The 14,982-nt window shown below is 47.5% G+C and overlaps 1 protein-coding gene across 5 annotated transcripts in view; it reads left to right on the top strand.

Annotated features, from left to right (window-relative positions):
- Positions 1–968: 968 nt before the first annotated feature.
- EXD3 (exonuclease 3'-5' domain containing 3) overlaps positions 969–14,982 on the top strand; it is a 301,277-nt gene continuing 287,263 nt past the window's right edge. For 3 of the 5 annotated variants that reach the window (XM_082067865.1, XM_082067867.1, XM_082067866.1), the window contains exons 1-2: positions 975–1,097; positions 7,338–7,404. The gene's annotated coding sequence lies outside the window, so the exon portion shown is untranslated. Of the gene's footprint in view, positions 1,098–7,337; positions 7,405–14,982 lie in introns of all 5 variants that reach the window. The other 2 variants (XM_082067871.1, XM_082067868.1) reach the window with 1 other exon arrangement.

Raw genomic sequence — 14,982 nt, 5'->3', positions numbered from 1 at the left:
CCTGCCGGCGGGCGCGGCCCCGGGGCGGGGAGCGGGCGGAGGAGGAAGCGCCGCTGCCTCCCCCCGCCCCTCCGTCCTCAGCCGCGCGGGGCAGCCCCGGGGGTGAGTGGCTGGGCCTCTGGCGGGGAAGGGCGACTGAAGAGCCGCCCGCAGAAAGCCCCTGGCGCAGCTCATGATCCCAGCCTGGTTGGGACCTCTGCAGATCCCCAGCCCAGCCCTGCTCACGCAGGGTCACAGAGCAGATCACACAGGGGGGTCCAGGGGGTTTGAATGTCTCAGAGAAGGAGACTCCACACCCGCTCTGGGCAGCCTGGGCCAGGCTCTGGCACCTCCCAGCAAACAAGTTTCTGCTCATGTTCAGACGGACCCTCCTGTGTTTCAGTCTGTGCCCGTTGCCCCTCACCCTGGCGTTGGGCACCACTGAACAGAGTCTGGTCCATCCTCTGACACCCACCCTCAGATACTGATCCCATTGATCACATCCCTCTCAGCTTCTCCAGCTGCACAGCCCCAGCTCTCTCAGTGTCTCCTCATGTGAAAGATGCTCCAGACCCCCCAGCATCTTTGTGTCCCTCCGCTGGACTCTCTCCAGTGATTCCTTGTCCTTCTTCAACTGGGGAGCCCAGAACTGGTCCCAGTAACTCCAGATGCAGCCTCACCAGGGCAGAGCAGAGGGAAGATAATCCGCTCTCGACCTGCTGCTCACACTCTACCTGATGCACTCCAGGTGCCATTTGCCTTCTTGGCCACAAGGACACAAAATGCTGTTTTGGGTGGGTTTTAAAGGTAATAGTTATTTTCGCGGCCCTACAGGAGTTCGTGTTAACTACAGTAAGTACGGTAGGCATAAGGATGCCGCCGCGCTCTGGTAAATACGGTAAACTCGGGGCTCGCTGCGTTGCTGCGGGCGACACCGCCCCCTGCGGGCGCTGTGCGTCGGTGCTGTCGCAAAAGCGGTCCGGTGGGGCGCGCGGCAGCGCACAAGGGGTTCCGGACCCGGTCGGGTTTGTGGCGCGGAGCAGAGGCGTTGGCGCGCCGGGGAAGATTTTAAAAGGAGGACTCCGGAGTTCCCGTCGCTGCTTCCGGGTCGGTGCCAGGTGAGTGGCAGCAGCCGGCGGCCGCACCGGGGCAGCGCCGGGCCGGGAGCGGCTCCGCGGGGCGCAGGGCCGCGGCGGGGCCCGGTTCCTGGAGCAGCCTCAGGGTGGGGGAAGGTGTGCCCGGGCCCGTATGGAGGAGCCCGGCGCGGCGCAGCGGACCTTGAGCCTGGGAAGCCCGAGAGGAGCGGGGCGGGGCGGGGCGGGCGGGGGCAGCGGGGCCGCTCCGGGTGTAACGCGCTTCGCAGCCGAAATAAAACCACGAAGTGTCTCGGGCTCCCTGGGTGGCGCCTCCCGGCGGAGCTGCGCGCGGGCGCCAGTACGGTAGCGGGGAGCGCACCTGCCGGTGTGTACGGTATTTACGGTGTGTACGGTATTTACGGTGTGTACGGTGTTTACGGTATTTGCGGTATTTACGGTATTTACGGTGCTTACGGTGTTTACGGTAGGCTGCGGGCGGCCCCTCAGCCCGCGCTGCGCGGCCCCTGAGGCGAGCGGGGCCGGCGGGGCTGGGCCGCTCCCCGCCCGCGTCTGGCTCCTGAGCGGCCCCTGCGGAGCGGACCCCGGCCGGGCCCGGGCGGAGCGGCCCCTGGAGCGGCGGGAGGCGGCGGCGGAGCTGCGGGAGCCCGGGGAAGCGCCGGGAAACCCGGGAGCGGAGGGAAGAGCGGACAGCGAGTGCGGGCCGCAGGTTCATAATTACAAGTAGTTACATACTTTACAGGCTTTGTGTAGCCACCATACATAATTGTATGGCTTACAGGTAATTGGAGTGAATTAATAACGAAGTATCACTGGAAGCCAAAGGAATCTACGGCCGGCCTGTTACAGGAACGGTAGAATCGGTGTGTTTTCAGGTAGCTTAGTTTTAAAGGAATGGGTTGAGCTCCCCACCACTGATTTTAAATGCTTTGGAAAATGGGGGGAAAAAATTCACTGGGTTTGGAAGTACCACAGATATTGTTCACATGCGTGGGAAGATGAAATGTGGTTTATCAAAACAAAAAAAGCAAGTTAACCTGACATTAATAGCAGGAATAAAATACAAGCTTGTAAAACACTGTAATTAGATACTACAAATGCAATGAATGTAGAGATCAAGGACTTAACAAAATACCCTCGAAGAGGAGATTCCCCCACCCCCGGTGTTCCTTCTTGAGGGGATTTCAAGGTCTGGTTAAGTCGGTTTTGATATTGTTTGAATCACATACTTGAAACTCCGAGGAATTTGACTCTAGTGTGACCTGGCAATTTAATTAACAAAGGTGATGCCGTAGGGCAGCGAGGTGAAGTTTAAGAATGAGCTTAGGAACAAATCCTGCATCTTTATTGTTAATTAGAAGACGTAAATGACTGGGCTGTTTCCAGTCAGCTCCTCCACTTACCAGTTCTTTGTTCAAATACTAATACTGGCTTAAATTTTCCAAAAGCAGGTTTATACCTTTGCTGTAAAGTTTACGGAAGACAGATAGGTGAGATGATCAATGGCAAGATGTTACTGCTGTAGCCTGGTCTGACCTTCCTGGTTAGACGGCTCCAAGTGGGAGAAGGATCTTAATATAATGAAAAAGGCAACTTTACGTCTAGAAACCATGACAGGTTCACAACACAACCACAGAGGTGGCAGAGAGTGACCTGGAGGATTTCGTTGCATCAGTGACACAATTTGAACTTTGCTGGTGTGGGAAGAGTTTATTTCATTTGGGATTTGACTAGATGATCTTTCGAGGTCACTTCCAATCCCTAACACTCTGATTCTCTGATTTTGTTGCTTTTTTTTTTTTCTTTTTTTTTTTTTTTAAAGGGAATCATGTTCATGGTATTGTTAGAACAGACTCCTAGGACTTAATCTCCACTTAGAGTAGCTGTCAAGTAAGATATGAAAATACCCAGGAGTCCAGAGGAGGCCACAAAAATGCTCTGGTTCTGGAAAACAAGCCACATAATGGACTAATGAACTCAGTTTATTCAGGCACATCCAAGAGAAGAGGGTTAAGAAGTGACTCAGCCGCTCTGTGGAAATCCATGCCGATGGGAAAGTTATCTGATAGCTGAACATTTCAGTCTTTCCAACAAAGACATAGTGAGATCCGGTAACTGGAAGTCAAAGCTACACAAATTCTTTTAAATATGACACAATTTCCTAGCAGTGATGGAGGTTAATTATAGGAATAGTTCACAGGAGATGTTAAAGGTTTGCCATTATTTGGAGCTCCTAAGCTGAAACAATAACAATTTTGAAGATAGGCTTAAACCTGGAACCTTGGGCAACTTGCTGGTGCAAGTTTGCCCTTGTGGTTTGGGGGAAATCAGGGAGATTATCAGTGGGTCGCCTGGGATGCTGTACTGCTCACTCTGCTTGGCTGCAGAAATAGCAGGAGTTTTTAAACTTGCTTAAAGGGCTGTAGTTCTAAATTAAGATAGGTTTAAGTGATCTTGTGCTTGTGGATGAACATCTGCTTCAAGGGAGAATTCTGCTGTTCTTACAGGGGAAAGTTAGATTAAAGTAGCGTGTTTCCTCCTCCACTGTTCTTTAAATCATAGAGCTTGGCCACAGGGAGCAGACACTGAGCTGTGCAAACATGTCTCGTACCCATTTGGACAATCCCCTCCCTCATTTACTGTGTCTTCCCAAGATGTTTGCGGTGCAATCCAGATGTGAGGTCAGGAAGGGATTTCCAGCATCATACCAGGTTTTCACCTTCAGCAAGAGCACAGTTCTCATGCTGCGACTTTCTGCTGGTGGAGTTTTTATCTCACCAGATTCTTGTAAAGGGATTTGGGGATCTCTTTGTCTCAATGTATTGTTTCAGTAGGACGAGAGTGCTTTTTGGGTAGTAGGTTTTATAGAAGGGTATTGGATGATGGCGTCAACTAAAGGATCTGTTGACTCACTCTAAATTGTGACTTTTTAATTAAAATAAATCAATCAATCTGTCTGTGCTTCTGTGAATGGTGAAACTCTGCCTCTCGTGTAGCACTGTCCATTTTGGTGTTCCGAGGGCTTCTGGTTCCCTATGGAAACAGGCACCTGCCCGTGGCTGCGTCAGCTTTTTGGCACGGGTGTCCCTAACAGCCGTGACTTCTGGTTCTGTGCATTTTCTCACTGGACGCAACAGAACAACAGGGGAGGAATAATAACCTTTGAGCATGTGGAGTAGAACTAGCGAAGTGCATATTCTGGAATGTAAATGATCCATCAGAAAAAGTGCTGTTTGGTCTTTTAAGGCAATAATACTGTTGTTAGCAGAAATCATAACACCCAGCCGCACAAAGTTCTGTTGGTGCCTCCAGTTCAGCAGTTGTGGTGGGTGAACTTTTCTCAGCTCTCCTTGTTGGGACAGTTGAACACGGTTGGTAAAACAGCAAGAGGAAGAGGTCTATGCACTTACACTCTTTGACAACAAAAGCAGTTGCTCATGTGAGTAAATAATTTTCCTCAAACTTGCCTTAAATCTCCTGCTGGTGTGTGAAGTGATGGAGCCTGAGAGGAGAAAGGGATGAGGGGCACAGGCCACTCTGAGCTCAGAAACAGTTTGGCAGAGGCATTCTGTTGGAATTAAGAATGTTCTCCTGAACCAAGTTTTAATAATTTGATTCAAAAAGCTAATTGCTAAGCTTGTGTAGTATACCAGTGCCTTTAAAATAAAAGCTCTCTGAGGATGCTTGGTGCTATGGCAGCCTCCTCAAGTAATGAGGTGCAATGGAGGAAGGGATGGCCGGACAGGAGCTGAGTGCTGTGCGAGAGGAATAGAACTACAGCAGCAGAAATAGGAGATACACTAAGTGCTGAACATCTTGCTGATTTACATTTTCATCTTTTAATTGAATTATGTGTAATAAACTAATGTAGTCTAGGAAGACCTATGGTAGATGTCCATGAGAAAAGTCTGGAAAGCTCTTGAGGGAAAAATGAAAGAGGGGAGTGTGTTGTGTGGGACGAGGGAGGGCTGAAGAGAAGCTCCAGTTAGATTTCCATCAGAAGTCTGGAAAGATGTTTTACCAGAGGATAGAAGTCTTGTTTCTCTTGTGGATCCGTGTGGTTTGGTGTTGCAATGTGACCAAATGGCATTAACTTGGGCCTGGAAGGTGGGAGTTTGTGCGGCTGTTTGAGATTAGGAGCAGGACGTACATTCCCAGCTGTGTTTACTGCCTGCTAAATGATTTGAGGCAGATGATGCTTTATGGTCTACAGATAAAAATCAAGCAAGAAAACTCTGCTTACGTAATTAATAACTTCTTTTGTCTCTGCTTTGCCAATTGCTTGGTATGATGCTTTGGCCATAGTCCATGTTGGCTCTAAGTGGAACTAGAGCTGTTTGAGGGTCGAGGCAATCACTATTATTAAAGAAAAAGAAAGATCATGTTACTAGTTCTTACAGAATAATCATCTTTGCAGTGTCTTCTGCAAGAAGTAAGTAGGCTGATGAAGGTTAAGTGTTTTGAAACCTGAGCATACCAGAAGCAGCTAAAAATCTTTCAACCTTTGTCTAATTACCTATAAAACATGAGATTCCTGTTCCTTTGACTAATGTGTGTTACCTGCACTTAAAGTTGCAGCACTGAATCTGGAAGGAAAAGGAAATTACTAATGAAGAAGTAGATATAGAACACAGAAGAGTTAAACACGTGAAAGAAAGTTCTAATTTATGTTGTATAAACGTTTAAATAGCAATATCACTAGAAAAAATTCTGAAAACTAATATATAAGTGTGGTTAACGTTGTCTTGATACAGAGCTAGGAGCTGCTCTGCGGACCTCACCGCGCACGAGGGGAGCCACTGACATCAAAAGTGCTGTCAGAGTCTCTTTATGTCACAGTACAGAAGCCAGATTCTCTGCTCAGTGTTCGGTATTAACCATTTCTGAGTCTGTGAAGGCATCGCTGCAGATTCCTATTGCCATAGGTGAGATCTGACTCCTGTGCATTTTCCTAAGCGCATGTTGCGAAGCATTATCGTGATTCCCGTTATACATTGCCAAGTGAGAGCAGAAGAGCCTCTAGCTCTAAATACATTTCATGCATTTAAAGGCACTTAAATAAATGCCTCTTTATTCCATCTCCAGCTCTGCCAAGGCTATGGTCACACTTTGATGTGTGGCTGCTCTCAATTTAGACTGTTCTGTTTAAAATAATGCTGTTTTTTCTCTTTTTATGGCTAACTAAACACATACAATGCCATTTATTCTTGACTGTTGCTCTCCTTGCTTTCAAAAAGCAGAATACTTTACAATAGTAGGGGGCTTCACTTATAGCTGTGCCCATAACTGTGTGGTTCAGTTACTAATTTCAAGGGTTTTTTCCACATTTTTCATGCTGTGCTGCAACTTTCTGCTTTAGGATTCAAAAGACACTTTCTGATCACTTTTGATTTTCACACAAATTCATTGAGCCTTGTTTGGGTTACATGTTATTGAAAGAAAGGTCTTTTATTCCAAACATCCAGGGCACCGTCTGTCTGTCCACTGCTGATCTTTTTAACGTCAAACTCTGTCTGACCTCCTCGAGGAATAAGCTGTTATGTCAGAAAATAGTTGGCTGGAACACAGCAGTGCTGGGAGGAATGTTGAAAATGTGGGAGAACACACAGGAGGAACGTTGCACTGCTTGGGAAATACTTTTTGTATCAAACTGCTCCATGGGGGCTTTCTTAGGTTATACAATTGCCTGTAAAGTTTTGGAGAATATTTCTTGGGGACTAAAATTCCCCCCCTGTTACAAACCAAAGGGAAACGGGCTTGGCTCTTTTTACGAAGAGGAGTGCAATTTTGCTTTATGTGATGGATCCCTGCTGTTTCAGACTGCGTAAAGCAGATTTTATTGGCCGTGTAGCTGCGGTGTTGTTTGGTTTTTGTTTTGTGAGCGGTGGTTGCCACTGGCCCATTGGGCTGGATGGGAGGGGAGGTTTCCCAGTGATGTTCTGTTCAAGGGGGTAACCTGCGTGGATCAGAATAATGGCTCTCTGAATGTTTTACAACATCGGTATATGGTGTTCTATCAATCTTTTGTGACTCTTAGCCATGTGAGCTTAACATTACAGTAAAAGCATTTAGCAGGAAGGAAAAATGTTGGCAGGTACGTAAGGCTCCATTTCAAGAAAACATTTGATGCCTGCGAATCTCTCTCTTGCCAAGACAGAACTTATCATGGGGCCGAAGTTCAGGTGGCGTCAGTGGGGCCCAACTCTTGTGTTGGGAAGTGTCCCGAAGCTCCGCGTGTTAACAGGCCTGTTTGCTTCCCCGCAGCTCTGCGCTGGCAGCAGATCCACTGGACGGCCCTCGGCAGATACCACGGTGACCGGGCTCCTTCGGGGTGAGTGTGTGTGCTGGACCCGAGTCTCTTCCAAGGCGTTTGACAATATGGGGGCAAACTCCACATTTGCAGGATGGGGGCAGCGCAGCTTAAGGAATTCCTGCCCCATTACAGTCTTGTTTGGGCTTAGAAAAGGGTCATTTTTGACTTTGATTACTTTGTTGATCTCTTTCACCTTATGCTCGTAGCTTGGGTGTTTGGGGGAAGCTGAGGATGGGGCAGCAGTTGCACCGGCTGCTGTGACTGTTCTGATCTCCCAGGAGAAGTTGTGCCCTCATTGTGTGTTTTCAGGTAGATATTTAAGTGGAATGTTCCTAATCTGACAATTTGACGTCTGGATTATTAAAATGAATTTCTGTTCTGAGGATCAGTATCAGCTTTTCTGTGCGGAGCTTGTCTCTGAAAGTAATATTCTTTTTTTCTTGATGTTTTATTAGTTTATGTAGGTAGGTGAAAGGGAACTTGGCAATAAACCGAGTACCAGTCATACAAACTTGTAGCAAATACTGTCATTTGTGTGACCCCTCTTAGATGAAGACATCCTTTCAAATAAGCAATATTTTATGGTGCAGCAGTGTATTAGAGAATAGATTTATAAGGTTTCCATTTTGATTTGTGAACTTCATTTGTGATATTCCCTTATTTTTGTCAAGATGGATTTTATTACCTCCTATGTTGCAAAGTTACCCAGCAGTTCCTTGCAGGTAAAGTAGATTGTGTAGAACTCAGTTTATCTTAAAAAAGTTATACCAGGTTAACTGCCCTGGGCCCTCATGTGAATCAGTGTAGGTTCTGCTCTCAGAATGCGAGAACTGAGTTTTCCCATCTTTCAGGTTAGTACTGCTGCTCGCTGGGGTATTTACCACTGAGGGAAACAGCAGATGTCTGTGCAGGAGCAGTCACCACTTAGTGCACATCATCTGTGCTCCCCTTTTATTCCAACAGATACAAAGCTTGGTGTTTAATGAGAAATTTCTGGAAAGTCTCATTTTGGGTTTTTTCTGGGCTCTCTTGTGTGTGTTTGGAAATGCAGCTGCAGCTTCGTTAGAGGGCACTCTTGAATAACTTGTGAGGACGCTGCTGCGGGACACAGCACCCCGTACGCTGCACAGAGAGGTCCAGATGTGCTGCTGCGGGACACAGCACCCTGTACACTGCACAGAGAGGTCCTGATGTGCTGCTGCGGGACACAGCACCCCGTACGCTGCACAGAGAGGTCCAGATGTGCTGCTGCGGGACACAGCACCCTGTACACTGCACAGAGAGGTCCCGATGTGCTGCTGTGGGACGCACCACCCCGTATGCTGCACAGAGGGGTCCCAATGTGCTGCTGTGGCACACAGCACCCCATACACTGCACAGAGAGGTCCTGATGTGCTGCTGTGGCACACAGCACCCCGTACGCTGCACAGAGAGGTCCTGATGTGCTGCTGCGGGACACAGCACCCTGTACGCTGCACAGAGAGGTCGTGATGTGCTGCTGTGGGACACAGCACCCTGTACGCTGCACAGAGAGGTCCCGATGTGCTGCTGCGGGACGCACCACCCCGTACGTTGCACAGAGAGGTCCTGATGTGCTGCTGTGGGACGCACCACCCCGTACGTTGCACAGAGAGGTCCTGATGTGCTGCTGCGGGACGCACCACCCCGTACGTTGCACAGAGAGGTCCCCATGTGAATGTAATTTGCACCCCGGAGTAGAAGGAAGGATGCCTGCCGTGGATTACCCTGTAGAGTTCGCTGTCACACCGTGCAAGGCAGGACTGACCACACTGTGGGCTGATTGAATGCTGCGTGTGGAACAGAGCAACAATCTATTAGATAATTCACTGTAGTTTTCCAAATGTGGATTAATGAATGTAAATGACTTGCTTTTCTCATGGCCTTTACCCCATAAACTGCCTTTATCCTAAATGTATATCCAGTTTGGGACCTTATTTTTGTATTGTTGCTATCATCTTAAAAAACATAAATCCTTTAGAAACAGTAATATTGCTTCAGAAACTCTGGGTTTTAATTCCAGCCCTTACATCAGTTCCTTCTGTGCCTTTGACAAGTAGCTTATTGTGTCTTCTTTCACTTTCCTTCTGTAATAGAAAAGCTAATGATTTTTACCTTGGGAGAGTTAATCAACATATATAAACACACTTTGAAATTTGAAGTGGTTTAGGATTTTTTTTTTAAATATAATTAAAATACTGAACAGGAGTCGGGGAAGTAAAATTTAAGACCATGATTTTTGCTCAGCTGCTTTGGAGCCTCTTCTGTTCTGGCAAGTTGACAGAGCCAGATCATTTGCATTACTTTTGCCTCTTCTTGATGTTTGTGTTTTTTTGTCCAAGGAGTAGAATTCTTTATATGCAGGAGTCAGATTGTCTGTAAACATAAACATCATCTTAACCTTGTCCAAAACATACCTTGTTTTGCTTTTCAAAAGGCATCCCAAACCGGTGGAACTGGAAACATTTTTCTGAGCAATTAGCACTGAATCATACCCACACCGCCTGGGCTTGGCAAAACTGCCGTACATGTTTCCCATGCTGGAACCGTGCCTACACAGCATAAACCTCAGATTTAATGTATTGCTTCACTTAGCCTCTAAGTTCCCGTTTCTGCGTTGGCGTTGCCGCTGGTGGCTGGTTCTGCGGAGCCGCTGGTCGGTGGTGCTGCGTGCGTCGCGTGGGGATGTGATTTGGATGGGCAGTAACAGCTCTGAACAGAAACCAGTTGTCTGGTCGTCTCCATACTGGGAACTGTTCCTTCCAGCTGGGACTGCCAGGGCTGGTTTTGAAGCAGGGGTTCAGCTTTACTGGGAGGTGACAGCTTTATGGGCGGGGGGTTCAAGCTGGTGGGTGTTGACAACCTGAGAATTTATCAAGGCAGATTCTCTGCTACAGCGGGAAGATGAGAGTTTGCTTGGTATCCTAAAGAACTATGTTGTGCTTCCATGAACTCTAATGGCCATGAGACTCTACTTCTCCAAAATTAAACCAGAATAATGAGTACTTGTCAGGCCGTCTTTTTCCTCTCCTAGTTTTTAATCTTACACCTCCCATTTCTGTCCCACTAATATGGCTCCTTGTTAGTGCTACTGGCACAGAGTTGTTTGCTTGGATTAGGGAAGGAAAGCCGAGCTGTTCCTTGTCTGTCCCCAATAGAGGGTACGTGAGGAGGCAGCAGAAGCTGAACTGGGCTGTGGTACCGTGTGGGTGGCAGCGCGTGTGTGGGACACACACTGTGGGGAGGGTCCTGCAGGCTGGAGGACACTGATGGCACCAGGCGAGCAGCTCGTCCCACCAGCTCTCGGCTGGGCAGCCTGACAGAACAGCTGTTGGGCGAAACGCAGGCAGAATAACTCGGACACTTCCCATGTCCCACCAGCCCTGATGGCACCAGCAGGTTCTGTGGGCCGGGGGCAGCCCAGCCCTGGCCCTGGGGCTGCCTGGCGGCCCCGGGTTGTTTCGGTGGGTTGGGGGCCGGGCAGCAGGCTGGGCACTCAGGCTGTGGCAGCATCAGCTCTGCTTCCTGAGGAGACCTTTATTTGCCAGGCTGGCAAATGGAATTTAAAGTGAAATAGAATAAATAAGGACTCCTGGTAGAAAAAGACAGTTACTTACTCTGAAGCATTTTTGTCTGTGGGGCTGGGGCTTGTGTTTTTAATGGTTTTGAAGAGCTTGGCTTATGTGATTTCTGTACATGATATTAGGAATGACTTTTTGAATGACAGACGCTTGAGCCAAAGTCTTCGCCCCCTCAGTGTTACGCTCTGTCCCATATGCAGAGGCCCTCTCCTAGTTTTACCACACGTACTGTTGGGTGCTGTAGAAAATAATGGTGATGTAGCAGCCAGGGGCTTCTGCAGAACGTGCTGGAGAGGAGCTCCATGCGCTTGGATGAAACGCTTTCTTCCAGCATTGAGTAGCATCTCCTACAAATACTTTCTCACACAACATTTCTGCAGAAGTGGAGGTTTATGCTGATTTATGTTTTGGTCTTTGTCGTTCTTTGCCGACTAGCTGGAGCTGCGTGGTGACGTGTTTGCACAGGTTAGCCAACGCCATCTTCGTGACGCCATGTCCCAAGTGTAGTTAGTAGATGCTGGTGTCATCTTTGCTTTAGCTCTGAAATCCATTCCAGGTACCATCTGATGTTTATTAAAAAAGTCGGTTGCAGTTCTCGGGCCCATCTATAGTTACAATCAGTGTCGTACTTGAAATGTTCTGCCAGGTCTCCCTTATTTTTCCCCGTGCAGCGGTTTGTATTCTTGGGATCTGGAGACCGAGTGCGTGTTTCTGGGCAGCGTTTGGAGGGTGGCGTTGTGACCGCAGGGACTGGAGCACCTCCACACTGGGGTTCTGATGTGGCACCTTGTCCTGGTGGCCTCAGAAGACGTTATGGGACAAACTGGTGTCCGATATGGGTCGGTAGCAACGGCTGGCGAGTGCTTTCTGCTTCAATAATAGAATTAAAGGGAAGAAGTAGAATATGTGTTTATAAAAAGACAAGAGACAAGCATGATAGGGGAAAGCATAAATTTAGGCCAGTCTTCTGCCTGATCTAATAATGTAAAAGGAGCAAGCAACTTTCGTCTCGTTTCCTCGTTTCCTCGTTTCCTCGTTTCCTCGTTTCCTCGTTTCCTCGTTTCCTCGTTTCCTCGTTTCCTCGTTTCCTCGTTTCCTCGTTTCCTCGTTTCCTCGTTTCCTCGTTTCCTCGTTTCCTCGTTTCCTCGTTTCCTCGTTTCCTCGTTTCCTCGTTTCCTCGTTTCCTCGTTTCCTCCTTTCCTCCTTTCCTCCTTTCCTCCTTTCCTCCTTTCCTCCTTTCCTCCTTTCCTCCTTTCCTCCTTTCCTCCTTTCCTCCTTTCCTCCTTTCCTCCTTTCCTCCTTTCCTCCTTTCCTCCTTTCCTCCTTTCCTCCTTTCCTCCTTTCCTCCTTTCCTCCTTTCCTCCTTTCCTCCAGTTTAGCTAAGGCCTGATGGTGCTGGCTGACCAGCTTGTTATAGGTTTAAGCGCCAAAAAGCAAATATTTTTAAGTAAAGCAAATGCAAATCTTTGGGGATATAGTTAAAATTAAAAAAAAAAGGCAAAAAATCCCCCCACAAAATTGAAGAAACCCTTTTGTGTACAGTGTCCAGAGCAAATTTAAAATGCTCTTGTTCCCTGCCTAAACAAATGGTTGTTTCAGCCAAAGCGAAATCTTTCCTATTGATTTATTACACCAGTTTAGATATAAGCCCTCTGTGCAGGATTGTCAATTTAACAGAACAACTTTCTTTCTCCTTTCAGATTTAATCCACATGTTGTTGTATCAACAGAGCCTTTGTCTCTGCTCAGTTATGAGTTATGCTTTTTTAATTAAAAAGAAAAGAAGTGAAAACACATGTTTTTTAACAGCCCTATTCCAAAAATGTGTAGGATGCCACAGGGAGAGGTGACCATCAAATAGTGAGCCCGATTCGTAGGTAACTTCAAAGTGGTGCTGCCAATGGGAGGAGTGAGGAACGGCCCTTCCAGCTCTGCCGGTGGAATCCTGCAGCCTCTCTTCAACCAGCATTTCTGAGGGGTTATTCCCCCCAGCTTGTGCGGTGATGTTAAACACACTCTTTTGAGTTAACTCTAATTTCCTTCCTTTTTAAAAGGGGGACTTATCCAGAGGTGTATGTAATTCGCATTTCCTTCCTTCCTGCCTCCCTCCCCTGCAGAGAAGGATTTCTTTCTTGGACCCCTCCTGTTTTCCAAGTGTAGAGGAATTACTCTCAGGAAACTCATGAATTTGGTATTATTTCTATACTTGGTTTTGTGAGAAAACATTTATTACAGTATCAGTGCTTACGTGGTAGCTACATGAGGGTTCAGAGGTGCATGTTAGAGCTGCTCAATAAAGCAGCTCACTACATTGTTCAATTATAACCTTTACTTGAACCTTATCGCGCAACCGAGTCCTGTGGCGTTATGAATTAGTTCCGCAGATGGACTGCAGACCATCCTGGGGGTCGCAGTGTCGACGTCTTTGGTGCTAACCTGCCTTGTCTCCAGCGTGTTACACCCCTGGCACTCAGCACTCTCCCTTCATGCTCTTTCAGGTGTCAGCACAGCAGAACCCACCTCAGTTGTCAGTAGACTTATTTGCAGTAGTGCGATTTTAAAAGAAGCTCATCATAATGCGTCTTCAAGCAGAAGGAGCTTGTCTGGCATTTAAAAAATGTGGCATGATCCTGTTCTACTTCTGAAAGTTACAAAAGAGAGTAAGGGAAGATCCACCTTAGAGGCTTTAGGAGCCCGCGATGGTTGTATCCTGGCTGCCTGAAGCATTCGCAGGCCCGGCAGGGATGTTGTAGCTCTGGGAGGGACTGTTCTTGCTGGATCAGGCACATCGCTTGGTCCACCAAGCTCTTGCAAAAACCCATGGAATCCTTGGCAGCGTGTGTGCAGACACTGGGAGCTGGTCGAGTTAAACTCTGTAAGGTTAAACTGGTCTGGCTCTCAGAGGACAGGTGGCCAGGCGGGGATTCGCAGCCTGAGCTAAAAGGAGCAGCCTGGTGGTGTTTAAGGCAGCTTAGATACTGTCGGATTCTCTGCATGGTAACTCTGCAGTGTTCCTTGCACAAGAGGAAAAACCCTCCTTCCCTTTGAAGACTGTGGAATGCAGACTGACCGGACCCGTGTTTGTTTTCCTGCAGACCGGCCCTTTGTCAGTGCCTGCCTTTTTCTTAGGAGGCCTGAGCACACCTTTCCAGCACAAGATAAAACGTGGATCTTGGGAGGATTGTCCTTCCCAGGCTCTCGCAGCCAGTCTCCTGTCCTCAGGTCTGCATTCTACCCAGTTAAGCTCTCCAAACCTTGGTGCTAATGGATTTTTAAATTAGGTTTGTTTCCTGCTCAGTTTATCACTGTTCTCCACGGCAGCAAGCCCTTATAACTTCTCAAAACAGCCTAGAACTTGAATCTTCGCAGAGCAGCGGTAAATGAAAGGGCTGTTCCGCTAGCAAGAACCATTTCTGTATATGTGGATGTTGCAGGGCACTGTACTATGTTGTGCTTTCATCTAAAATATCCTTGGGCGGCCTCATCCAACTGTGAAGTTGACCATTCCTTTAGCAGCCGCTTGGATTGGAAACCTCCCGAGGTCCCTCCCGAACTCACTCACTGTGATTCTGTTTTCTGGTAGAGTTCTGGCAAAGATGCTTCTTTTGGCTTCGGTTCTGTCTCCCTGCATGCTCAACAGCTTTCATCATGTTCCCATCATAAGCAATTCTTTAAACCGAAGTGATGTGTAAACATCAGGAACAGTTACTGAACTGTAACATGAGTTTCCTTCCTCCGTAGTTAAGACTGTTCTTTTTATACTGCTATACTCAGATGATATAAAAAGTCAGTTTTCTTTTATTGTTGTTTGTTAAGATATAATAGCTTGGGTTTTGTCCTCAGACAAATATTTTGCCATGGGGACAATATAGAGGATAATTTTCTAAAAGCTAATGGGTTTTGTTCTTAGGTCAGCTCCATTCCTTTGCACTCTTTCTTTGTTGGGCAGCTGCAGAAGAAGGAAACACAAAGAGAAAAGAGCCTTGTTGTAATTTGGG

The sequence above is a fragment of the Streptopelia decaocto genome (genome assembly GCF_964273445.1).
Source record: "Streptopelia decaocto genome assembly, chromosome: 17".
Taxonomy (NCBI): Eukaryota; Metazoa; Chordata; class Aves; order Columbiformes; family Columbidae; genus Streptopelia; species Streptopelia decaocto.
This window is presented reverse-complemented; position numbering and strand designations above follow the sequence as displayed.